The sequence below is a fragment of the Pan paniscus genome, chromosome 1 (genome assembly GCF_029289425.2).
Source record: "Pan paniscus chromosome 1, NHGRI_mPanPan1-v2.0_pri, whole genome shotgun sequence".
Lineage (NCBI taxonomy): Eukaryota > Metazoa > Chordata > Mammalia > Primates > Hominidae > Pan > Pan paniscus.
The window spans coordinates 110,481,824-110,508,811 of NC_073249.2; the positions used below are offsets into that span (position 1 = coordinate 110,481,824).

The window sequence follows — 26,988 nt, forward strand, 5'->3', positions numbered from 1 at the left end:
TTCTAATGGACAGATCTTCAAGATAATATGGTTTAATGAGAAAAGCAAGGGGCAGGACGGTGTGTACAGTTAGTATCATTTGAGTTACTAAACAAAAAGTATATATATAATACATATATATTATTTAATGTGCATATTACTGTTTACTTAGAAATACTTTAAAACTTACAAAAGTTGTACAAATAAAACAATATAAAGAACACTTATACACCTGTTACCCAGATTCACTCATTATTGTCATTTTAACCCATTTGCTTTATCATTTGAATATATAGTTTTGATATCTCTGGAAACTACCATAAGAAATTTGTAACAGTGGTTGCCTCCAAAGAGAGAACTGAGTGGCTGGAGGTAGGGGGAAAATGATTACTTTTTATGCTATGCCCTTTTAAACCTTTTGAATTTTGTATTGTTTACCAAAAAAATTAAATTAAAAATTACATAAGCATCTCTGCAAAAATTCTGGGGTCTGTACCTTTAGAGAAAAGATTATTATTTTAGGAAGTCAGGTATAAAGGAAAAGTAAAATAAAAGGGTAAAAATGCAAGTCAAGAGACAGTTAAGAGTGACCAAATAGTGATGAGGGATAGCTTCTCTTTAAAGAATTGTTCCAGTTGATAAACAAAGAAAGAATGATAAAATTAGTTTTGCAGCATTTGCAACTCCTAATGTATCTAGGCAATAGTCAATAATAGCTATTAACATCAAAAAGGACATTTATGTTTACATGGCCCCTGATGGAAGTACATACTGCCTGTGAAGGACTTATGCCAAAATAACTGATCCTGAATTGGATCAGCTTCTAGACCTATTTATTAATCAAAGAATGGACAAGGGTCAGAGGAACATGTTAAATAAAATTGCCTGTCCCTAGGCAATTGTCACAAATGCAGAAAAATATTTAAGCTTACGCATACACAAAATTAGAATAAGAGAAAGAAATTAACTATAAACACAGAGATTTTACATGATAAAATATAATTTTACACTAATTTAAAAACCTCAGTAAAATAGATGATTTTCTTGGAAAATAGAGATAACCAAAACTGACTCAAGAATTAGAAGAAAAACCAATTACTAACTCCAGAGAAAGGGTCTGGGTCAGATAGGGTACTAGTCCTGGGCCTTCTGCCCCTAGATCACTCTGTAACCTTCCCCTTCTAGGCATTATCCTCCTGAGGCTGGCCCTTGCAGGGCATGCTTCCGAGGCTCCAATGTCAGCTGGCTTCTGGTAGATTCAGGAATCGGGAGGTAACAGCAAGAGGCTGGAGACTACGGGAGGGGATAAGGCAGGTTTTTAAGTTTTTGTTTGTTTGTTTGTTTTTGTCCCATTCTACTCTGCCTCTGGTGGAGTCTCCCACATTGGTTACCTCTTTTCTTAGTTTCAGCTTCTTCTAGTCACATCAACATGGTTCCAGCTTCCACTTGATGACTTCAACCTTTCAACTGCAGTGATATCACCTCCTCCTTTTGTTCCCCCCTGGTTAGAAGTGGGAGGGCATCTGCTATTGCAAATTCCATTTGGTTGGCTTTTCAGCTCCTTCCATCATGTGTATAATTAATTCCCTGCATTAAATTCCTTCTGTATTCATCCATTTTCATACTGCTATAAAAAACTATTCAAGACTGGGTAGTTTATAAAAGAAAGAGGTTTAATTGACTCACAGTTCTGCATGGCTGGGGAGACCTCAGGAAACTTACAAACATGGCAGAAGATGAAGGGGAAGCAAGGCATCTTCTTCACAAGGCAGCAGCAAGGAGAAGTATCAAGTGAAGGGGGAAGAGCCCCTTATTAAACCATCAGATCTCATGAGAACTCACTCACTGTCATGAGAACAGCATGGGGGAACCGTCCCCATGATTCAATTACCTCCACCTGGTCTCTCCCTTGACACATGGGGATTATGGGGATTACAATTCAAGATGAGATTTGGGTGGGGACACAAAGCCTAACCATATCACCTTCTTTTTTAAATACTCGAGTGGTTTCTGTTTCTTTGATTGGATGCTGACTGGATAAAAATAGCTTTAAGGTTAAGTATTTCATTTGTTTTTTACCTTATCCCCCATGTAGAACTACGGGTTAAGTATTTCAAAATTGTCAAGAATATATAATTTCTAAAGTACAGATGTTTCAGAGCATATAAAGGAGACCCTCTGGTCTCTACGTATTTTACGAGATCAGCACATTCTTGATATAAAACCTATAAACATGGCAAAGAAAAATTACAAATGAAGCATAAGAAATGGTTTTCATTTGGTCACTTGATTTGTGACAAGGGTGCCATTGCAATTGAGTGCAAGAGGAGCCAGTCTTCTCACTGAACAGTATTGTGTCAATTGGAATCCATTAAAATAAAAAGAAGCATGAATCCTCTACTTCACATCACACCAAAATAAAAATTGTGATAGCTTACATATGAAAACTAAAACAATGAAACTTCTAGAAAAAAAATCTTCATTATTTTAGATAGGTTAAAACATTTTAAACAAGATATATAAAGTGCTAAAGAGAAAAGCGTAATAAATTGGATTTCATTAAGAACTATTCAACAAAGACAATAGAGTGAAACAGCAAGCCACAGACTGTGAGAAGATCTTTGGAAGATAGGTAATACATATGAAAAAGGACTTAGTCAGAACTACAAATTTAAGGAATTCAATAAAAAGGGAGAAATACTGGAAATAGACACATAACAAAAGAGTGTTTTCAAATGACTCATAAGCATATGAAAAAGGAAGTTTATATCATTAGACATCAGAAAAATACAAATGAAAACCACAATGCGACACCACTACACTACAACCAAATGGTTAAATTAAAGGCACTAATTAAGATCAATTTTTGGTAAAGATGTGGTAGACAACTAGAATTCTCACACATTGCTGAGAGGAATTTAAAATAGTTCAACCACTTTGGAAAACCTCAGTCATTTTTTAAAAATTTTTCACAGCTTTCAGTATAATTCATATACAATCAATTGCATATTCTTTTTTTGGGACAGAGTCTCACTCTGTTACCCAGGCTGGAGTGCAGTGGCACAATCTCAGCTCACTGCAAGCTCCATCTCCCAGGTTCACGCCATTCTCCTGCCTCAGCCTCCTGAGTAGCTGGGACTACAGGTGCCCATGACCATGCCTGGCTAATTTTTTTTTTTTGTGTATTTTTAGTAGAGATGGGGTTTCACCGTGTTAGCCAGGATGGTCTCGATCTCCTGACCTTGTGATCCGCCCGTCTCAGCCTCCCAAAGTGCTGGGATTACAGGCGTGAGCCACCATGCCCAGCCCAATTGCACATTCTTAATGTGTACAATTTGATACATTTTTATTTTAACATATGTATATACCCATGAATCCATTACCATGCCAAAAAAAATGAACATGTCCACATTCCCAGAAGTTTCCTCATGCCTTTTGCCATTCTTCCCTTTCTCTCTAATCAATCCTCACTACACCCAGCCAACAACTGATCTGCTTTCTAGCACTATGAATTAGCTTGTATTGTCTAGAATTTTATATACATGAAATCACATAGTATGTACTCTTTGTGTCTAGCTTCTTTACCCAAAACAATTATTTTGAGATTCACCCATGTTGTGTGTATCAGAAGTTGTTTTGTTTGCTTTTTTTTTTTATTGAATGTTATTCTGTCGTATGGCTACACATCAATTTGTTTATCCATTTACCTGCTGGTGAACATTTGGGTTGTTTCTGGTTCTTTGCTGTTACAAATAAAGCTGCTATGAATATTAATTTGCAAGTCTTTGTGTGTGCAGACATACACTTTATTTTCTCTTGGGTAAATACCAGAAATGGAATGGCTAAGTCATAGTATGTGTATGTGTAATTTTTAAGGAAATATACAGCAATTTTAAATAAAGCTAAAGATACGTATTCCCTTTGATCAAGCAAGTCCCAAGAGAACTCTATTTCTCTGTGTATATTACTAACAGAAATAAATGCATATGTCGACCCAAAGATATGTATAAAATATTCATATAAGCTTTATTAATAATAGTCCAAAATTGGACACATGTCCAAATGTTCATCAATGGTAGCCAGGAATTCCCTTCCCACTGTGGTGTCCTGAGTTGCCTCAGGCCTGCAGAGGTATTTTGTTGTTCATAAAATCTGTTATAATTACTGCATTACATACACTTTCAATTCCTTTGACTCTGTCTATTTTCACTGTCCTTTTCTGTCTAACCCTAACACTCATAAACCCAGATTTTGCATAGTCCCTGCCAACATCTGAATGTGACTGAAGAAAACTATGCAACTTTGTGATTGGTCTCTCTGTGGTCCTCAACCAGGAAAGGTTCAGTTCCCTGGGCAGTGTTTGGAAGTGGGGCAGAGAACATTTTGATCAGCACAATGATTGAGGGGTACTACCAAGGGCCAGGGATGCTAAATGCCAAGGAAGATGCCTGCCTGAAACACTGACAGCATCTCCACTGAAAAACATTGTTTGACCACAAACCTTAATGGTCACAGCTGCCTGAAATCATACTATGATTCCCTCATCAATTCCCTTTCCCACTCTACTAGAAAAACTTTTATCTCTTCTCTCTTCAAACCTACAATGTCTTCTGCCTCCTCCTCATTTTTACCCATAAACCATTTTTATCTGTAAACCACACTTCTTATTCAATAGAAAAATAGAAAACTTCAGAAGGAAACTTCCACATGCTCTTGATATCTACCAGTCTACCTACATCTATGCCCACACACTCAGTATCCCATCCTGTCACTATAGGTAAATTGTCCAGGCTAGTTTCTAAGTCCTCTATTTGTGTACTGGATTTTTCCCCCTTTTACCTACTTGATAACTTCCCTCTTACAATCCTTGCATCATTGATTTTCCCCTCTGCTCTATTATTTCCATCAGGATATAGGCAATCCATACTATTTCATGACCACAAAATACTCTCCCCTGACATCATGTTTCCCTCTACATTTTAGAAGGTGGTAATTTACAGGGAGTCAGGTGACCTAGCTCTGCCACCATCTCACTAATGACCTTGAGTTTGCACCTTTGAGTGCCTTTGTACATCTCAGTTTTCTCATGTTAAAATGAAGAGATGATACTAGTTAATCTTGGAGGTCCCTTCCATCGTTAACATCTGACATCTATGACATATTGCTTCACAATGTGCATATGCGGCAAGAGACACAGCCCATCTAGCCTGTGTTAGGAAGATGCCAAGCTAAGCACCATAGGGAGTGGAGGAATGGATAAGGCATGCAGTTTTCTGCCTGTGGAAACATAGGGGGACCCAAGACAGGAACAGAAGCGACTCTTCTACAAGGTTAAGGATAAGGGCCTAAAAATAGGGATTAAGTTCAGAGCAGAGCAGCAGAGGCAGATCAATGAGGTTAGAAGAACTGGGCAAAGCTTTATGGAAGGTAGTGCTTATAATGGGACTTTAAGGATACTCAAAGGAACAGTATAAATTCAAAGAGATGAAGCAGCTTTGGGTTAAATTCAGTTTTCTTTTGAGGTAAAATAAAGGAAAGTAGAGGGGGAGGGCAAGACGGCCAACTAGACACAGACAGGTGGAATCATTTCCACCAAGGGACTGAGACAACTAGCATGCTCCTAACAGATCTTCAAAGGGAAGACACTGTGAATGAAGGGAAGACACAGAAGCTGGGCTGAAAGGGGAGAAAGCTGGAAACCCTACATGGGGATACAGCACACTTGGGACTTGTTCCTGATTCCCAATGGCTTTAGGGGAACGAATGAGTTGAACTGACAAGGAGCAACCCACTCTCACCATGGGCCTCTGGAACCTTGGCAGGAAGAGACCTCTCAACCACCATGGACACTTGAATTGGCAGAGAGCTGCTTAGAGAAGTGGTAGGGACAGCCAGCTGAAGTGGAGCCTGGAGGGTTTGGTGTGGGCGTGTCTGTAGCAGAGCACAGTCAGGAATAGCTATCCCACTAGGCTTGACTTGTTCCTATAGGAGACTTTAGCCCTAGGGGAACTATCGGTCCTGAATTCTGCAGGGCAATCTTGCCCATCAGATGGGGCCAGTGTGACCTGAGCAACCCTTGGTATGGTGGCCTCTCCTGGGGCCTCAGCCTGGCCACACCTGCTTACAGAATAGTCTCAGGTGCCCTGGGGGCCCACACCATGGTTCTTATGGTGGCAGACCATGCCTGACTGGCAGAGAGCTCCAACAGGGTGGCTCCTACTGCCACATACCAGCCCACATGCTCCCTCCCCATACTGCGGCTTCCCCCCCAGGGCCCATGGCAATTCCCCAAATGTTTTGCTGGTGTGTGTTTGCATGAGTGGGTTTTGCTTTTATTGCCCTGCTAGCACATGAGAGTGCAGTCTGCCTCACCTCATTCTACTGACCACCATTGCAGATGGAGCCTTGGTGGGCACAGAGCCAGCCAGCCCCACCCCTTCCAGTGCCCCACCCTTGTGCTAATACTGTGCAGAGAACAGCAGATCCTCCCCCACTCTGAGCAACCACTCCTGCTTGCAGAGCACAAAGAAGGCACCTAGACCTGTGCCCACTAGTGTCCTGCTCCTGAGTCAACACCACCTCCAACATGACCATGCACACAGTCACCAGCAGGGGCCCCTCTGGCCGTCTTCCCCAACAGCTGCATTACCTCTATCACTGTGGTGAATGACCACAGGGAGGCAGGCACCCTGCTGCTGCTACCATTACTGCTGACATGTGTGAATGAGGTTGGATCCTGCTGTCACTGCACTATAAAATGCTTTGGATGACACCACCCATTGAAGTGTAGTGACCAGCAGTCTGGGAGCACCTTGGCCACCTCCAGCACAGTGGATTTTTAACCTTAAGGAGCCAGAGAACAAAGTCAAGGCCCCAATACAAGTTCCCCAGAGTTAGAGCACATAGGCCAGGAGGTGGGAGCTGAGCACTGACTCCCTAAAATCTTCCAGAAATGAAGCCAGTCAGCTGAATCCACCTTATATCACAATCACAATTTGATAACAATCAAGGTCATCAAATAGGATACCCGTTCAAATAAAATCAACCCATCCAAAGGTCAGCAACCTCAAAGACCGAAGTAAGATAAGCCCATAAAAATAAGAAAGAATTAGTGCAAGAACCCTGACAACTCAAAAAACCAGAGTGCCTTCTTTCTTTCAAATGATGATATCACCTCTCCAGCAAGGGTGCTGAACCAGGCTGAGATGGCTGAAATAACAGAAATAAAATTCAGAATATGGATAGGAACAAAGATCACTGAGCTACAGGAGTACATTAAAATCCAATCTAAGGAAGCTAAAAATCATAATAAAACAATGCAGGAACTAACAGACAAAATAGCCAGTATAGAAAATAATGTAACCAACCTGATAGAGCTTAAAAACACTCTACAAGAATTTCATAATGGAATCATAAGTATTAATAGCAGAATAGACCAAGCGAGGAAAGAATCCGCAGAGCTTGAAGACCAGCTTTCTGAAATAAGAGAGTCAGAGAAGAATGGAGAAAAAGTAATGAAAATCAATGAACAAAACCTCTTGAGAAATATGAGACTATATAAAGAGACCAAATCTATGACTCACTGGTGTTCCTGAAAGAGACGGGGAGAATTGAACTGACTTGGAAAACATTTTTCATGATATCGACCATGAGAACTTCCCTAACCTAGCTAGAGAGGCCAACATTCAAATTCAGGAAATTCAGAGAACCCCAGAAGTTACTTTGCAAGAAGATCATCCCCAAGACACATAATTATCTGATTCTCCAAGGTCAAAATGAGAGAAAAAAATATTAAAGGCAGGTAGAAAGAAAGGTCAGGTCACCTACAAAGGGATGCTCATCAGACTAACAGCAGACCTGTCAGCAGAAACCCTACAAGCCAGAACAGATTGGGAGCCAATATTCAACATACTTATAGAAAAGAAATTCCAACCCAGAATTTCATATCCAGCCAAACTAAGCTTCATAAGTGAAGGAGAAATAAGATACTTTTCAGACAAGCAAATACTTAGGAAATTTGTTACCACCTGACCTGTCTTACAAAAGCTTCTGAAAGAAGCACTAAATATGGAAAGGAAAGACCATTACCAGGCACTACAAAAACACACTGAAGTACACAGACCAGTGACACTACAAAGCAACCATATAAACAAGTCTGCAAAATAACCAGCTAACAGCATGATGACAGGATCAAATCCATACATATTAACATTAACCTTGAATGTAAATGATTTAAATGCCTCAATTAAGAGACATAGAGTAGCAAACTGGATAAAGAACCAAGACCCATTGATATGCTGTCTTCAAGAGTCCCACCTCACATGCAATGACATATATAGGCTCAAAATAAAGGGATGAAGAAAAATCTACCAAGCAAATGGAAAACAGAAAAAAGCAGGTGTTGCAATTCTAGTTTCAGACACAGTCTTTAAACCAGCAAAGATTAAAAAAAGACAAGGAAGCACATTAGATAATGGTGAGGGTTCAATTCAACAAGAAGATCTAACTATCCTAAATATAAATGCACGTGACACAAGAGCATCCAGATTTATAAAGCAAGTTCTTAGAGACCTTCAAAGAGACATAAAGTCTCCGACTATTATTGTGTGGGAGTCTAACACCCACTGACAATATTAGACAGATAATCAAGACAGAAAATTAACAAAGATATTCAGGACCCAAACTCAGCACTGGATCAAATGGACCTGATAGACATCTACCAAACTCTCCATCCCCAAGAAACAGAATGTACATTCTTCTCATTGCCGCATGGCATATATTTGAAAATTGATCACATAATCAGCAGTAAAACACTCCTCAGCAAATGCAAAAGAAATGAAATCATTACAAACAATCTCTTGAAAGACAGCACAATCACATTAGAAATCAAGACAACGCAATTTCACTCAAAACCATACAAGTACATGGATACTGAATAACCTGCTTCTGAATGACTTTTGGGTAAATAATGAAATTAAGGCAGAAATCAAGAAGTCCTGGCTGGGTGTGGTGGCTCACGCCTGTAATCCCCACACTTTGGGAGGCCAAGGTGGGTGGATCACCTCAGCTCAGGAGTTTGAGACCAGCCCGGCCAACATGGTGAAACCCTGTCTACTACAAATACAAAAATTAGCTGGGTGTGGTGGTGGGTGCCTCTAATCCCAGCTACTCAGGAGGCTGAGGTAAAAGAATCACTTGAACCCTGGAGATGGAGGTTGCAGTGAGCTCAGATTGCACCATTGCACTCCAGCCTGGGCCACAAGGGCGAAACTCCATTCAAAAAGAAAGAAACCAAGAAGTCCTATGAAACTAAGGAGAACAAAGATATAACATGCCAGAATCTCTGGAACACAACTAAGGCAGTATTAAGAGGGAAATTGATGGCACTAAATGCCCACATCAAAAAAGTTAGAAAGATCTCAATTTAATAATCTAACATCACAACTAAAAGAACTAGAGAACCAAGAGTAAACCAATCCCAAAGCTAGCAAAAGACAATAAATAAGCAAAACCAGAGCTGAACTGAAGGAGATTGAGGCATGAAAAAGCATTCAAAAGATCAACAAATCCAGGAGCTAGTTTTCTGAAAAAAATTAATAAAACAGACCACTAGCTAGATTAATAAAGAAGAAAAGAGAGAAGATTCAAATAAACACAATCAGAAACAACAAGGGGGATATTAACACTGACCCCACAGAAATACAAATAGCCATCAGAGTATATTATGAACACCTTTATGCATATAAACTAGAAAATCTAGAAGAAATGGATAAATTCCTGGACACATACACCCTCCCAAGACTGAACCAGGGAGAAATTAAATCTTGAACAGACCAATAATGAGCTCTGAAACTGAGTCAGTAATAAATAGCTTACTAAACATAAAAAACCCAGAACCAGATAGATTCACAGCTGAATTCTACCAGATGTACAAAGAAGAGCTGGTACCATTCCTGCTGAAACTATTCCAAAAAATTGAGGAAGAGGGACTCCTCCCTAACTCACTCTACGAGGCCAGCATCATCCTGATATTAAAACCTGGCAGAGACACAATAAAAGAAGAAAACTTCAGGCCAATATCCTTTATGAACATCGATACAAAAATCCTCAACAAAATACTGGCAAACTGAATCCAACAGTACATCAAAACAGTTTTTATCATAAGAGGTTGAGAAAGAGTCAGAGCCTATTGGTTTACTCAGGAGAAAGTGCTTCGGGGACCATGTAGTGAGATGGCCTGAAGAAATTTTTATTAACAAAATTTTCTGTGTAAAAGATGGAGAACAGTCATTTTCTATTATTATATACTTTCTTCGCATCTGGAGCTAACATAGTTAAAAATCCAATTCAGGAGTGACCACAGGAATACTTTTAGACATGTTAACAATTCACTCAAGTTCGGCATCCTCCAGAAATACTCTGGAAAAACCTTTGCAAGGTCACACCTCGCTAGAATTTTGACCAAACAAAGGCATCCTATGTAGAGTGACTACCACGTAATCTCCCTGGAATAGCCTCCAATGCAATAAAGTTCTAGTCTCCTCAGATGCTCACTTGCAACTGTCATACCACATGTGCAAAATTTTTATTTGAAAACTTTTCTAACTATAAGACAAGAAAGTACAGTACAATATTTCTGTTCATAGTTCACCCAGAATATTATGTACTCAGCAAAGGTCAGGACTAACAGCTCTCTGCAGGAATGTTTGTTTTCAACCCTTCATAGCAAAATAAGATTCTTCAAATAAGACAGCAATAATCTGGTATGGAGATAGTCAAATCTCCTGGCTTTTATTCTGAACACAACATCTGAGTCTACTCCAACTCATTTCAGGACGTATCTACTTGAGGAATCTTGATGCTTTTGTCACTTCTTTTCTCACTCTCCCACCTCCGGGTCAGTTGCCAAACCATGTTAACTCTGCAACAGGAGATAATCATTGACCAAGACTCACAGGACTTTCTGAACTGTTTCTGTGGCACTGTGTTCTTTTCAGGAATTTGCCTGGGCAAAGTGCTTGCATTTATTATATTAGATTTGGGCTGACAGAGACCATTTCCCAAAGATATAATTCTGGTAATTTCTTTAAATATCTAGGGTTATGCGGTTGGTCTTGATTTACAAAGGATGTGATAGTGATGATGACAATGATACTTTGCTAGTTGGATATAGTGCTTCATAGTTTACAATTTACCTGCAGCTATATTTTGAGGGGATAAGAAGAGATCAAAGAACAGAGACAAAGGCCACATTAAAAAAAAAAAACCCTGAGAAGCTAGGGTCTTCTGATTTTAGAGCATGTATTCTTTTTGAAAGACTCAATCAAGGTAAGTGCTATAAACAAGCAAACCAAGAAGTGGTAGTAGTAGAAGAAAAAATCTTCAAGCCCTAAAACACAGCACAATATTAAGGCATTCTTTCTAAAATGGGACAGACACTCTTTCATTCACCAAATAATGAATTCTTAGTGAAAATATATCCACCCTTTCAATCTTTACAAATAACTCACTCAATACGAGAAGTCATATTAACTCCTCCCCTTATATTTAAATATTTAGACAAGGGCAGGACATTGATTTTCTTGCTTTCTGTTCTTCCTACCTTCACCACATAATTGTAAGAGATGGCTTTATAATGCATGGCTTTTCATTAAGAAAATTGATAACTTTCAATATTATATACTGTATAAAGTCAAACAAAACATAAAAATGGGTGTGAAACAGTTAAATACCACTCGCATATATAGTGGCAATGAATAAGCCATTAAAAAAGTAATGTAATAAAGGATTACATATTTATATATCATACAAGAAGTAAGCAGGGCTTTCAATAAATGTGAGAATCCAAGGTGGCACTTAGCCCCATCAGCTAGTGAAAAAAAAAAACACACATATTAAATGCCAGTATTCTGCTCAGCACCAGATAGTGTTGGAGACAGACAATGCATACTTTGCCCTACTGAAGTTCACCATCTAGGTGGGAAGTTGCTGTCTTTCACCAAAACCCATCTAGAGGATTAATAAAACTCCTCTTATTACTCTAGCAATTTAAAGAAAATATTTTGTAGCAGAACTCAAGAATCTATTTGCAGATTTGGAGAAGACTGGCAAATCTAATGACTGCAAGGATTGCCCAAGTAAATGGTTGCAGTAATAGAAATCCAGCTGCTAAGATTCTGTACTGTGAAGCCTGAAGCTACAGCAATTGTCAGAGTGACAACTGAAATTAGTTGCTATGTTCACAAGAAGGTCACTGGTCTCCAGTGACCCAGAGGGGTCCCACACCAACTTGGATCACACAAGCAGCTGGGTGATACAAACCAGCATGATGAAAGGGAGAGGATCTAAAAGAAAACAAGGCTTTCATAAATCATACATTAGCCTCTTGAGTGATGGAAGGGGGAGGGGTGAGCAGAGAAGGAATAATCATAAATACAAGTAGGAAGTTGGTGGCTCCCCTTCTGAGGATGAGAATGTGGTCCCAAAACAAATTCAAAGATCAGACGTTCATACAGGATTACAGAGTACAATATGGGAAGTTCTGGACAAGGATGATTTTCAGAATCATAGGAAAGGCAGTTAAATGCACAGCAAGAGAGTCTAGAATCATGGTGGAGACTTGATTAAGCAGAAAGTCTATCTCACCATGCTGTATGTGGACCAATGACTCCATCTGCTTCCAAACATTGAAATATCAAACATAGGGAAGCCATACAGAATTAGACAAATACAAGGCATATAAGCTGTTACTACAAGATTTCAGTAACTTTTTTCTTCTCAATACAGGATGTCATGATAGTCGTTTTCAGCAGAGTGATGCAAACACCTGTGATCGGTTAGCATTCAAAATAACCTTTCTGTAATACCTGGAGTAGGCTTTTTCTAGACCTCTTTTATGAGTGGGGAAAGATATATTAATATGTTGCCTATCAAGATTCTCATTGGATGGAGGACCAAGTGAAGAGGAGCTTTCAGGTGGCTGATTACATTTTAGTGCAGATATTTGTAAGGTATTTAAAAAATTTAACATCACCATCAGGCTATAAGATACATAAAGCTAAGGACTATGACCATCTTGTGCAAGACCTGTATCCCTAGAGTGTAATGCATAGTAGCTGCTTAATAAGTATTTTTTAGCAAACCTGCTCTTTAGTTGGACACAGTAGTGTGGGTTCAGTTACTGACAGCTATAATCAATTCTCATTATTTGCAGTAATGTTTTATAAAGTCATCATAAACACTGAATTAGTGAATACTGAAACACTGCTCCTAGGGGAAATACAGAGTGAGGTTCCTGTGAGCCTCTGGTCACAACATTTTCATCAACTAGTTAATATATAATATTGTTTTATGTGTGTTTCTGTTTAAAGACATCTTATTTAACAAATATTGTTGATTCATTAAAATTGAACTCAACAGCACTAAACTCATGCCTAAACAAAGCTTATCTAACACATGTATTTTCTCTGTAAAAGCAGAAAGGAAGACCAGACAGAAAGGAAGACCAGACAGCGCTTCAGCACTACACTTGGGACCATTTTAAACAGCAAAATTACCAAAAAAGGAGCAAACAAGAACCAAAAACAACAACCAAAAATCTTGGCACTAAATAGACCATTCCAAGGAAAATTGTTGATGAGAGTCAGAACAAGAGGGCAGAGCATCACCTTGTTCTACCTGAGATATTTTGCTGTCCTGAGAAAGACAAAACAGAAACTCTTTGGTGCAATTAAGAGTAGAAACGTATCCAAAAAATAGTTTGTGGTGACCATCCACATGCTCAGCAGTTCCCCAAGAAAATGGGGCCTGATTAAGAGCTATTTTTATCTTTGGATGGTTACATAAAGAAGGAGACATTAGGAAGATGATCATGGAACTAAATGATCACCAAAATGTAAAATGCCATGTTTAGCAGGTACTACTAGAACATTTAAAAAGGCATATTTAGAACAAATAGGTTATACATCAAAGAGTAAAATAAATAAAGGGTAGAACGGGCTAGAAATATGTTCAGAAGAAGTTCAGGGACAGTCACAGGCAGCTATTAAGAAAAGGCAGGAAGTATCAGAGAACTTTTTAATAACACGCCACACTAAATTCTTTGGATTCTTGCTAAGGTGAGGTGAAATGCATGTGTTTCTTCTTTGTTTCCTAGCCTAGGAAAGGAGACATGCTGATGATGGTGCCCAGGTTCGTGTAGGTGAGCTTTACCTGTGGGTAGCTCTACAAGTAGATATTAAGCACCCATTGGTGCTCATTCTTTCTCCTGTGTGTGTGCAGAGGCCCAGCTGTCAGGAAGTACAGGAACAGCTCTGGCCAGTTAGGCTTAATGGTTCATTTTAGTTATTCTGGGTGATTGAATCTCCACAATTACAGAAGACTGCACAAACTCCTTGGCAAGATTGCCTCATCATCACCTCACAGCCTTACCATAGGCCTCCATGCCTTGTAGGCTTAACGTGTAAGCCAACTATCTCCTGGCCTAGTATCTGGTCATTAGTGAAGCAATTTGGGACTTGAAACCCAATACTCACTTATATTTCCCTTGCCTGGAAAAAAGAAAAGTATTAAAGGCTAACACTGTGAATCAAGGCTCCAAACTGAAGGAAAGACCATTTGGCTGTCCCCAAAAAGGCATTCTAACTTAACTCGTATGGCCTCCTTGCTCTTATGACTCATCCAGTGGTTTCCAAATCCTGATTGATCAAGTGGTTCTCTTGTCTTACATCTTTTTTGGTACCATATGCAAAAGCACATTTCATTTATTCTTTCAATAATTATTTGAGAGCCCACTATATGTCAGAAACTGTTCGAGGAGACATTGGGGATAATGCAATGAACAAAACAGAGAAGTCTATGCCTCTAGTCATTCATATATATATATGGTGATAAATAGGCATGATATCTAAACTGGCATGGCACTGGCACTGACCAATCAGAAGAGATGTTGGCCATAGTTTTGGAGTAGGGTCCTGGAAGGACATGAGGTATTAACTCTTTGCTTGTTCGATTGTGGGGAGATCCATGGAATCTGGAGGAAGGGGGACAGGTAGCAAAGGGTACTTGGCTCAGGACAGCAGCTATTTATCAGCTTATATGGAAGGAAGTATTTCGGTATTTTTAACAATTGATGTGGCTGAATAGGAGCTTGGTAATAAGTGTCTTGGAGAAAATAATGGCATGGCATGACCAAAATGTGAATAGAATTACTTATCCCAGGGACAGTGAAAGGAAATACTTAGGTTTGACAATGGAACTTTTTAGGGGAATGCAGTAAAATAAAGTTGGAAAGGGGAAGTAGGTGAGAGCAGTACTTTAATTTTTTCTAAGCAATAGATTTTGCTTTTGTACCATTCTGTGAAAACAAAACACCCTTAATCTTATTTACCTGGACTGCATCATGATCTCAAGGTCCTGATGTAAATGATAAGGGTATGAAAACAACAGATGCTTTATAGGAGAACGAATATAAACCAGTAACACCTGAACTTAGTAACATCTGAATACTGATAACTTCCTCTCACTGAGTAGAAAATAAAGCTATAAGTCATGACAAGAAGCAGAAGTGGCAGGTCTGTTCTGAGCAATGTACTAGCTTCAGACTTGGTTGGCCTTTGGGCAATGAAGGGTGGGTATTTCCCTAACAGCTCTATTTCTGAAGACAAAAAATTGCATATTAGGCTTAATAGGCTTCTCACTTTTCATTTTGAAGTAGTTTGGATCCAACAAAAGTCATTTTTAAGTATTAGATTTTGAGAAGGTGCCATTTAAGAGACTCAAGAGATTTAAAAAGTATGCCCAAGAGCTATGAGCAGACTGTAGAGACAGAAAAAAAAAAAAAAAACATTTTAGGCCTATGTAATGCCCTCAACATGAACACAGGAAAAAGAAAGAAACAAGACATCTAAAAATCCTGTTTCCATGCCTATGAAAAGAATTCTAATCAATGTTATTCAGAGTGTGGTGAATAGCATCTTCTTTCAATAGTCTGCCAAATCCTAAATGCAAGGTTTCTCAGTTTGAGATATGATTTATCTGGAAGGATGATCCATAAGTTTAAGATTTTTTCAAAGCCATCCCTAACCTAAGATTGAGAACCACTGGCATAAATTCATTCATTTATTCAACAAGTATTTATTCAGTGCCTGCTATATGCCAGGTACTAGTCTGAGCACTGGGGTAGTGCAGAGCAAGTCCAGTGTGGTCTCCACTCTCATGGAATTTCCATTCTACTAAGGAGGTTGGAAGAGTTTATGAGAGTTTGAGTCAAACGCACTTGGGCTTAGACACTGGTGTGACAACCTGGAACAGGTTTTTTTTTTTTTTTTGGCTCCCTGAACTTCCATTTCTTCCTCTATAAAGTAGGAATAAAAAGATTAGAACTTAAATGACTCAAATATCTAGCACAGGGATAAAAATTCAGTAATTTAATTATTATTTAATTATTACTAAACTCCCTTCACCAGGATAAAGTAGGTATGGGTTGGAGATCTATCATTACTCCATTTTTATAGATGAAAAGGTTAAGCTCAAAGGAGTTGCATGAATTGTGTTAGGCAAGGGAGTAATTAATATAGCTGTGCTCTGGGCTAACTAGCTGACAGATTGGCTGGCTCTTGATTTCTCTCTTCCACAATGCTTTTCCATAATTAGGGCTCTGCTGGATTCATCAGCTTTAAAGAACCATTGAATTATTTAAAACAGGGATTGGCAAACTATGACACACTGCTTGTTTTTATATGGCCCTCAAGTGTGGTTTCTACATTTTTAAGTGGTTGAACACAAAGAAAAATAGTATTTTGTTTAAACTTGAAAATTATTAGAAATGTAAGTTCCAGTCTCCATAAATAAAGTCTTACTGGAACACTGCACACCCATTTGTTAATGTACTGTTCTGTAATGGTTTTCATGCTCCAACAGCATATTTGAGTAGTTGTGACAAGAGACCATATGGCCTGCAAAGCCTAAAATATTTACTATCTGGCCCTTTACTAAAAAAGTATGCCAACCCTGATTTAAAATGTAATTTTCTCTTGTAGGATAGACATACCAAATACACATCTTCTAAATGAGTAATGAATATACCTTAAAATTAAAAAATCAAGTGTATCTGATAAGTGTGCAGAGTGAAACATTTTGATCATAGCAATTGGAATATTTAAATGAGACAATAAATATTTATGAGCATTTTAGAAGTATTAAGTCATTTGAGCTTCACAACAACTCTAAGAAGCAAGTACTTTTTACATCTGAGAGAAGTGAAATTCAACAAGGTTGGGAAATATATCAGAGGCCACAAAGCTAGTAAATAGCTGGGCTACAATTTTAATTGAAGCCTATACTTCTACCTACCAGACCAATATCACATAATGGATAGCCCAACAGTAAGAAGCTTTGTATAGGTAGGCTTACCTAATCTCTGCCTTTCCAAAATCTATTCCCTGATGTTACCTTATAGCTAGTTTCATTACTTCTCTAAGATACTTTTTTCCTTCTCTAAGATACTTTTTTCCTTCTGTAAAATGAGAAAAATACCTAACTTGAGAGGTTTTTTTTTCATTGACAATATTCAATATAATTGCCAGGTTATTGTAAAGACAATATATTTATAATGCCCTACCTGTATCAATATATCACATGTACCCCCAAAATATGTGCAACTATTATGTATCAGTCAAAAATGGCCATATATTAGGTCACATAGAAGCCTCAATAAACTAGTATGTGTGTGTATATATATATATATACACACACATACATACATATGTATATTACAATGCCTGGATACTATATTATATATGTATCACAATGCAAAAAAATATATATTTTACAATGCCTGGCATACTATAAATGATAGCTACCACTACTTCATTACTATTGCATAGGAGATATTTTCTTAAGATGCACATGCATAGCAAATCTGCTAAGCCAACTCTGGGGGCAGAGGGAGGTGGCAGCTATAAGAATTGCAAAGACAATTAAATATGTTCCTTAGACCCTGAAAGAAGGCCTAGCAATCATTCCCAGGCTGTCAGTGCTTGTTAGACAGCTTCTCCTCCTGGAGATGGTTTCTGCACCCACAGTAAAGGAACGGAGTGACAAATACTGCTGAGGTTGGGATGAGGAGCTGGTAATCCATCCTAGGTCAGTTCTTCATAGTTGATGAATGGTGTTTGCCTATAAGAAAGTGTGTGCTCTACAGGAAGAATCAACATTAGCATGTGGAGAAGAAACAGCTATTACGTAGAAATAGTAGAGGCAGCAGTTGTGAGGAAAGGTAGGCACAGTAGTTGTAATTTTTACTCTAGAATTCTCTTCTTTGAAAAAGGAAACTAGAGAGACTGAGGCACTGAAACATGCTATGACATTACTTTGAACCCCTACCAGGGAAAATACCTGCTACAAGATTTCCTTAATCTCTAATCTGGTAGCAGATATTTCCCCTGGTCACGAACCTAGGAGTTTATCTTCCATTGCTGAACAAACAATAATTACCTTCCTAGTGTGGGCCAGGCACTGTTGCCAAGTACTGTGATCAGATCTTCTCAACTGATTCTCACAACTACCCTGTGAAGCAGATGTTGATATCTCCATTTTATAGATGTGAAAACAGACTTGGAAGGGGCAAGTGACGCTGAACCTGGCCCAACACTGCTGGTAAGAATCAGAGTTAGGATTGAATCAAGTCTTTTGACACCTATTGCACTGCCCTTTCAACTAACCTTAGCTACCACTCATAGCTAGTGTTCTGTGTGGACACAATGCCCTACATGTATCAAAATATCACATGTACCCCCATGTGTTAATTTGTTAATTCATTCAACAAATACTATGAGTATGAAGAAGTGTCTAAGAGGGAGCACACACTGCAGTAAAACCCAGACATGGGAGGAAGCATGGAGGACAGGGGGAATAAGGAATGACTGCAAATGGGTATGGAGTTTTTTAGGATGTTGAAACTGTTCTAAAAGTAGATTGTGGTGATGGTTATACAACTCTTGGAGTGTACTACAAATGATTGGACTGTACACTTTAAATGGATGATATTTATAATATGTAAATTATATCTCAATAAAGCTGCTAAAAAAGAAGAAAGAAAATAAAAATAAATATACCAAAAAAGGATATACTCTATAAGATTAGAATAGAAATAGGCATACGTCATATGAGTCTTTACATCAAAAGAGAATATTGTACAGGATTATGATATTATAGTTTGATTTTGGTACATGTCATAATAAAATAAATGATTATAAACATAAGAATAAAACAAATAAACAAAAAAGCCCAGGTACAGCCAGATGCAATGGCTCATGCCTAGAATCCCAACACTTGGGGAGGTAGGTGGAGGCAGGAGGATCACTTGAGCCCAGGAGTTTGAGGCCAGCCTGGGCAACATAGCAAGACTCTGTCTCTACAAAATAAAAAAGTCAGCCAGGTGTGGTGATGCATGCCTGTAGTCGCAGCTACTCAGGAGGCTGGGTTGGGAGGATAGCTTCAGCCAAGGAAGTCGAAGCTGCAGTGAGCCACGATCACACCACTGCACTCCGGCCTGGGTAACAAAGTGAGACCCTGCCTCAAAAAAAAAAAAAAAAAAAAAAAAAAAAGGGTGGGGGGATTCTTAATTCTTTCCTGCTTAACTCCCACAGGTGTTATGTTAGGCTCAAAATTAGGTTTGCTGCCCAGGTGTGGTGGCTTATGCTGTAATCCCAGCATTTTGGGAACCTTAGGCAGAAGGATCGCTTGAGGCCAGGAGTTCAAGACTAGCCCTGGCAACATAGCGAGACCCAGACTCTACAAAATAAATAAATAAATAAATAGTTTTTTTTTTTAAATAGGTTTGCTAGGACACCTTTTTCCATACCAATAAGATACATTTAATAAGAAAGCATTGAGCACCTCTTAGTTCTGGTCTTGTACTAAGTGCTTTACAAAGAAAACAACTGTGAAGCATGCTCATGCTTCCTTTCCAAACTTTAAGTTCATTTCTCTGTGAATTGAGAAGCAGGGTCTGAATGCATAGAAATATACACAAGTTTTGACATAGATGGGAACAGAAAAGAATTCCCTCTTAATTTGAAAAGTTCCCACTGATCCATGATTCCAACAAATCAATGGTATAATTCAACAATTGAGGTTAAAGTTAGTACCTTATTCCTATTTGAACTCAAATGTAAATGGTGCTAGATTTGCTCATTTCCTTGAGTAAAAGCTGTAAGAATTAAGGCCTTTCAATTTCTTTTCCAGTTTTACAGAATTTGATGAGTCTAAAGTAAGCCATCCCATAACATCAGTAAACATACCTTAATTAAACTGGAATTTTAACATTATAATTTACTTTTAGAAAAAGAGGCAAAAGCCAAATAAACTGATACTAGGAACTTACTTTAAAGATGCTCTGGAAGTCCCAGACTTGTTCTTAGGGCAGTACAGATTCTGCTCTGATAACCTTCTACACTGACCACACAGGATGAAGTGAAACAGTATGAGAAGGATGAGCCCGAGACACTGAAAGACCTGGATGTGCTTTCCAAATCATTACATAAGACAAACATGAAACTTAATAGAATATATTATACTTACTAAACGATGCACAAAGATTATACTAAAACATGTTTTCAAAGAAGTTGAAAACCAGGTTATCTTCTCTTTGCACAAACTTATCCTATATATACATATCCATTTCACCCATTTCAGTTAATCTAGGGTTACAACATATTATGACTAAAGTCCATTAAGCAGTCAGTCTCCTTCACGGTTCGACAAATTACTAGATTGTTTCTGTGTATATTTTTAAGTTTATAACTTGATAATTCATTGACTGAAGTTATGGCCATTTGTCTATATTAGGGCTTATTAGGACAAACACTATTTGCTGACTTTGGAAATGTTTATTTTTCCTGTGCTTACTCATCTCTAAGGAAGAAAGACTAAACCAGATGAACAAAAACCCTCCCCAACATTTCAATAGGCTAAAAACCCTTAATATGACATAAATAAGGGTAAGGGTTTAAAGACGATGAGTTCAAATACTTAAGAGAATTTGAAAGCTGTATCCCCTTACAGTTGTTTTTGAAAGTACTTAGCACGTGAAAATAACCAATGCTTACTAAGCAAGAGGTGTTATTTAACATTTGTGTACCTTATCTCTAGAGATATCCCAATATCCAATTACATGCACCCTGTCTTCCTGCACTCCACCCTCTATTTTACAGTTGACAAAGTGGAGACAGAGATTATGCAATCTAACATCACACTGCTAGTAAATGCCAGAGCCAGGATTACAAGGACTCTTAAACCTTGATGTGGATGTAAATTGCCTGGGGCATCTTGATAAAATGAAATCGGATTCTGTAGTGCTGGGATGGGGGCTGAGAGTCTATATTCCTAACATGTCAATGTTCCTGATCCACAGACCTTCCTTTGAGTAGTAAGATTATTACAAGATTCAGTAAAGAATGTCTAGATGCTCCTCCATCCTGTTTGTTTTAGAATATTGGCATACATAATCTTATTGTGCTTTGCTTTATCGTGCTTGGAAAAAATAGTTTTTTTTTAATTGAAGGTTTGTGGCAACCCTGCACCAAGCATGTCTATCAGTGCCATTTTTCCAACAGCACATGCTCAATTCATGTCTGTGTGTCACATTTTGCAAGACATTGCAATACTGATGTGTCAATATTGCAAGACTTTCAATTTTTTTTCATTATTATACTAATATGATCTTTGATGTTGCTATTGCAATCATTTTGGGGCCACAAACTGCTCCCATATAAGATGGAAAACCTAATCAATGAATGTTGTGTGCTCTGACTGCTCCACTGACCGGCTGTTCCACTGTGTCTCGCCCTCTTTGGGCTTCCCTATTCCCTGAGACACAGCAATACTGAAATTAGGCCAATTAATAACCTTACAATGCCCTCTAAGTATTCATCTGAAAGGAAGAGTCACATATTTTTCACTTTAAATCAAAAGCTAGAAATGATTAAGCTTAGGGAGAAAGGCATGTCAAAAGCCTAGACAGGCTGAAAGCTAGATTTCTTGCTCCAAACAGCTAAGTTGTGAATGCAAAAAAAAAAGTTATTGAAGGAAATTAAAAGTGCACTCCAGTGAGCACAAAATGTGATGAAATGTGTCCCTATCAGTAAACAGGGACAAAGTTTTAGTGGTCTGAATATAAGATTAAACCAGCTATAACATTCCCTTAAGCCAAAGCTTAATCTACAGCAAGACCCTAACTCTCTTCAATTCTATGAAGGCTGAGAGAAGTGAGAAAGCTGCAGAAGAAAAGGCTGACACTTGCAGATGTTAGTTCATGAGGTTTAAGGAAAGAAGCCACCTCCACAACATAAAAGTGCAAGGTGAAGCAGCAAGTATGAAGCTGCAGCAAGTTATCCAGAAGATCTAGCTAACTGATGAAGGTAGCTACACTAAACAACAGATTTTCAAAGTAGAGAATATAGACTTCTATTGGAAGAAGATGCCTCTAGGACTTTCATAGCTAGAGAAAAGTTAATACCTGGCTTCAAAGCTTCAAAGGAAAGTCTGACTCTCTTATTAGGGGCTAATGCAGCTGGTGACTAAGTTGAAGCCAATGCTCATTTGCCATTCCAGAAATTCTATGGCCCTTAAGAATTAGGCTAAATCTACTCTACCTGTGCTCTATAAATGGAACAACAAAGCCCAGATGACAGCCTGTTTACAGCATGGTTTACTGAATATTATTATTATTTTTTGAGACAGAGTCTCACTTTGTTGCCCAGGCTGAAGTACAGTGGTGCAATCTCGGCTCACTGCAACCTCTGCCTCCCAGGTTCAAGCAATTCTCCTGTCTCAGCCTCCAGAGTAGCTGGGACTACAGGCGTGTGACACCACACCTGGATAATTCTTGTATTTTTAGTAGAGACAGGGTTTCACCATGTTGGCTAGGCTGGTCTTGAACTCCAGACCTCATGATCCACCTGCCCCAGCCTCCAAAAGTGCTGAGATTACAGGTGTGAGCCACCGCGACTGGCTGGTTTACTGAATATTTTAAGCCATTGTTGAGATCTGCCTCTTAGAAAAGAAGAGTTCTTTAAAAATATTACTGCTCATTGGTAATGCACCTGGTCACCCAAAGTCTCTAATGGAGATTTACAAGATGAAATTTTCATGCCTGTTATACACCATCCATTCTGAAGCCCATGAATCAAGGAGTGAATTCAACTTTCAAGTCTTATTACTTACCAAATACATTTTTTGTAAGGCAATAGCTGCAACAGATAGTAATTCCTCTGATGGATCTGGACAAAGTCAATTGAAAGCCTTCTGTGAAAGACTCACCATTCTACATGCCATTGAGAACATTTGTGATTCATGGGAGGAGGTCAACATATCAATATTAATAGGAGTTTGGGAGTAGATTCCAACCCTTATGGATGACTTTGAGGAGTTCAAGACTTCCATGGAAAAAGTAACTGCAGATGTAGTTGAAATAGCAAGAGAACTTGAATTAGAAGTGAAGCCTGAAGATGTGACTGAATTGCTGCAATCTCGAGAGAAAACTTTAATGCATAAGGAGCTGCTTTTTATGGATGAGCAAACAAAGTAGTTTCTTGAGATGGAATATATTGAAGATGCTGTGAACATTGCTGGAATGACAATAAGGACTTAGAAGATTTCACAACCTTAGTTGGTAAAGCACTGGCAGGGTTTGAGGGGACTGATTCCAATTTTGAAAGAAGTTCTACTCTGAGTAAAATGCTAAAGGACAGCATTGCATGCTAGAGATAAATCGTTTGTGAAAGGAACAGTCAATGGATGTGGAAAATTGCATTGCTGTTTTATTTTAAGAAATTGCCACAGTCACTCCAACCTTTAGTAGCCACCACCTTGAGCAGTCAGCAGCCATCAACATCAAGGCAGGACCCTCTACCAGCAAAAAGATTACGACTCGCTGAAGGCTCAGATGATCGTTAGCATCTTTTCACAATAAAGAATTTTTAAATTAAGGTATGTACATTGGCTTTTAAAAAACATAATACTATTGCACACTTAATAAGCTACAGTATAGTGTAAACATAACTTTTATATGCACTGGGAAATTAAAAAATTCTGGTGACTTGCTTTATTGCAGTATTCACTTTACTGTGGTTATCTGAAATGGAACACAGAATATTTATAACCTATTAGCCTGTATGTGCACATATGGTGATAGGGATTCAAGAAACTGAGAGCTTCAGTTCACTGTCCCAAGTTATACCATGGGATTTTGTTTGAGGCAAAACTGTGATCATGTGTCATTTGACTTACTCTGTGAAATGACATTTGATATATCTGTAGTGAGGCATTTTTTTCACTATGTTGCAATTTATTTGCACTTAGCTGGAATATCTCTTTTATAATTTTGTTTCCAGCACCTAGCAGACAGCCCAAAAGTTTATTGCAGAAAGCTAGCACCAAACTCAGAACTCTCTTCATCCTGGGCCCACAGACTACATTTCCTAGCCTCCTAAACTTACACTTAAGTGTAGCCAAGTGACTGAGTTCTACATAATGGCATTTGAACAGAAGTGGTATGTGCCACCTCCAGTTCTGACGTATAAAAACTTTGTGGGCAGGTCCTCCATGCTGTTTTCCCATCTGCCAGCTTGAAGCAGAAAAGCACGAATCCTTTGGGAGCCACATGTTGAAGCTGGCGGGCCCCCAATATTGAAGATACTTAGGTCTCTGAATCAGGACTTGGAGAAGAGCTGCTTGCTCATCAGGAACATCTGTTTAGGCTTTATGTGAAAAATACATTTCTACTGTGGTTAAACCATTATGCATTTTCAGATTGTTTGTTATGGCAGCTAGCATTACTTCGACATATAGATCCTTAGTAATGATTTGCTGAATGAGTAGAAGAAGTATAGATTTTCTCTGTATTGTGATCTTGCCCATTTCAGGCAAGAACAAGCTAGAATTTCCATGCTATCAAGTTAATGTCAGAAAAAATGAGCTCATAGGTAAGAATTCAGTTTCTCTTGTGAGAGCCTCCATAATTTTATTATGAAGCTTATCTTGGCATACTTTTGGCACTTGATAGGGTATCACTGCCCAAGTCTGTGCAGTTTTCTAGGTGGTGTAAGTTCATCATATTCAGATAAACATTTTCTTAGTGTTACTTGGTTGCCCAAGAGGTGATTCTAAATGCTGCTTTCCTGTTTAACTTTGCAGAAAGGAGGAATTTCTATTTAAGGGATGAGACAGTAAATGAGCATTTGTGTAAAAAAAAAAAAATCCCAAATGTTTAAATTTAACATTAAACCCACCTCAAAATATTTTCACAATCCCACAGTGATGATTTCTAACCTCTGCTGCTAGTTCCTGAACTCTGGTCCTCCCCTGGAACTCGGCTAAGCAAGTGTCATGTAAACAAAAAATAAATAATGAATTTTTTAAAATCCCCCTTCTTTAGAGGACATAAGTGGGAATGTTAAAGTCTGACAGCTGTGCAAATGTAGTTATCAACCAAACAGCTCAAGCTATCAGTGGCAATGTCACCCTGACAGTACCTAGAATCTACATGATTTGGCATTAGTCCAATCTGCTTTAACCTGCCTGAGCCTCCATTTCTTCATTTGTAAAATACGGGGTTTCAGTGATTCTGAACTGTCTGAGAACCATTATCCCCTTTCATAATAAATTTTAACACCTAATTTACTTTTAGAAATAAAATTGATAACATAACCCCCATTTCAAAAAATATATTTTATAATTTATATTAAGTATTTCAAAATGTAAATACCAGACACATCTAAACTAGAAAACATAAATAGTCAAATGCTTTATAAACCTACTAATAAACAGTAAGTTTGGATTTTAAAGAAGCAAAAGACTAGAGGCCATCCCATTCAAGTAGTAAAGGAAAAGTTATATAAAAATGTCTTATTTGTATTCAATAAGAGAAAGAGGACCATAACTTTAACTGAACTAGGCTTATAACTCAAGTCAAATAACATTGTTGAAATGAAGAAAATTAGGAAGACTGGGCTGTATCTATAAATGTTATGCCAGAGCACTTTTCTTTTTCTTTTTTTGTTTGGAGACAGAGTCTCGCTCTGTCACCCAGGCTGGAGTGCAGTGGCACGATCTTGGCTACTGCAACCTCCGCCTCCCAGGTTCAAGCGATTTTTCTGCCTCAGCCTCCTGAGTAGCTGGGACCACAGGCGTGCACCACCATGCCCGACTAATTTTTGTAGAGATGGGGTTTCACCATGTTGGCCAGGCTGGTCTCAAACTCCTGACCTCAGGTGATCCACCCGCCTCGGCCTCCCAAAATGCTGAGATTACAGGCATGAGTCACTGTGCCCAGCCAAGCAATTTTCTTATGGTATGATATGTTCAGGCAGTGATGAAGTATTACAGAAAACATATGTTCTATCTTGATAACCTGCACATATGGAGAGAAATTCATTCACTAAACTTGAAGACTCTAGAAATGTAGAAAAGAGGCTGCAATGGAAAAGAATCAATAATTTCCACAACATAGATTATTATTATTGTGTTGTTATCTAGGATGGGATAAAGGGACATATTTTAAAAATAATCTTAATTAACAAAATTCAATAACAGCCTCATATTTCATGTCTCTACTACTTTAATAATTTGTGCAAATTTATGTTTTAGTAAGTAGAGAAAATTTTTAAATTTGATAACTACCATCTTCATTAATAAATAATTACTGGAGTAGTTTCTTTTGCAACTCTCTACTAGTATTTCCTCCCATTACCCAAACAGAGACGAAGCAAAACAAACAAAAATCCAGCCTACAGTATGTTTCTTCATTTTTACAGAATTGCAGAGTTTACCTTAGAAAACTAAGAAAAGATAGAAGACTGACTAGAAACCAAAGTTTTGAAAGATGTTTTACATATGAACATTAGGATGTTTGCACACTATTTCACAAAACTGACATGGAATAATACTGATGGGGGGAATGCTTTTTCTGTAAAAAAAGCTATATTGCAATTCAGGGAGAATCTCATG

At 38.3% G+C, this 26,988-nt stretch overlaps 1 protein-coding gene across 1 annotated transcript in view; it reads right to left on the reverse strand.

Moving 5' to 3' along the window:
* The window catches only part of GDAP2 (ganglioside induced differentiation associated protein 2), a 92,936-nt gene continuing 65,948 nt past the window's right edge, over positions 1–26,988 (reverse strand). Inside the window, exon 14 of the mRNA XM_003806292.7 lies at positions 1–26,988. This exon is cut by the window's right edge and continues 7,205 nt beyond it. The gene's annotated coding sequence lies outside the window, so the exon portion shown is untranslated.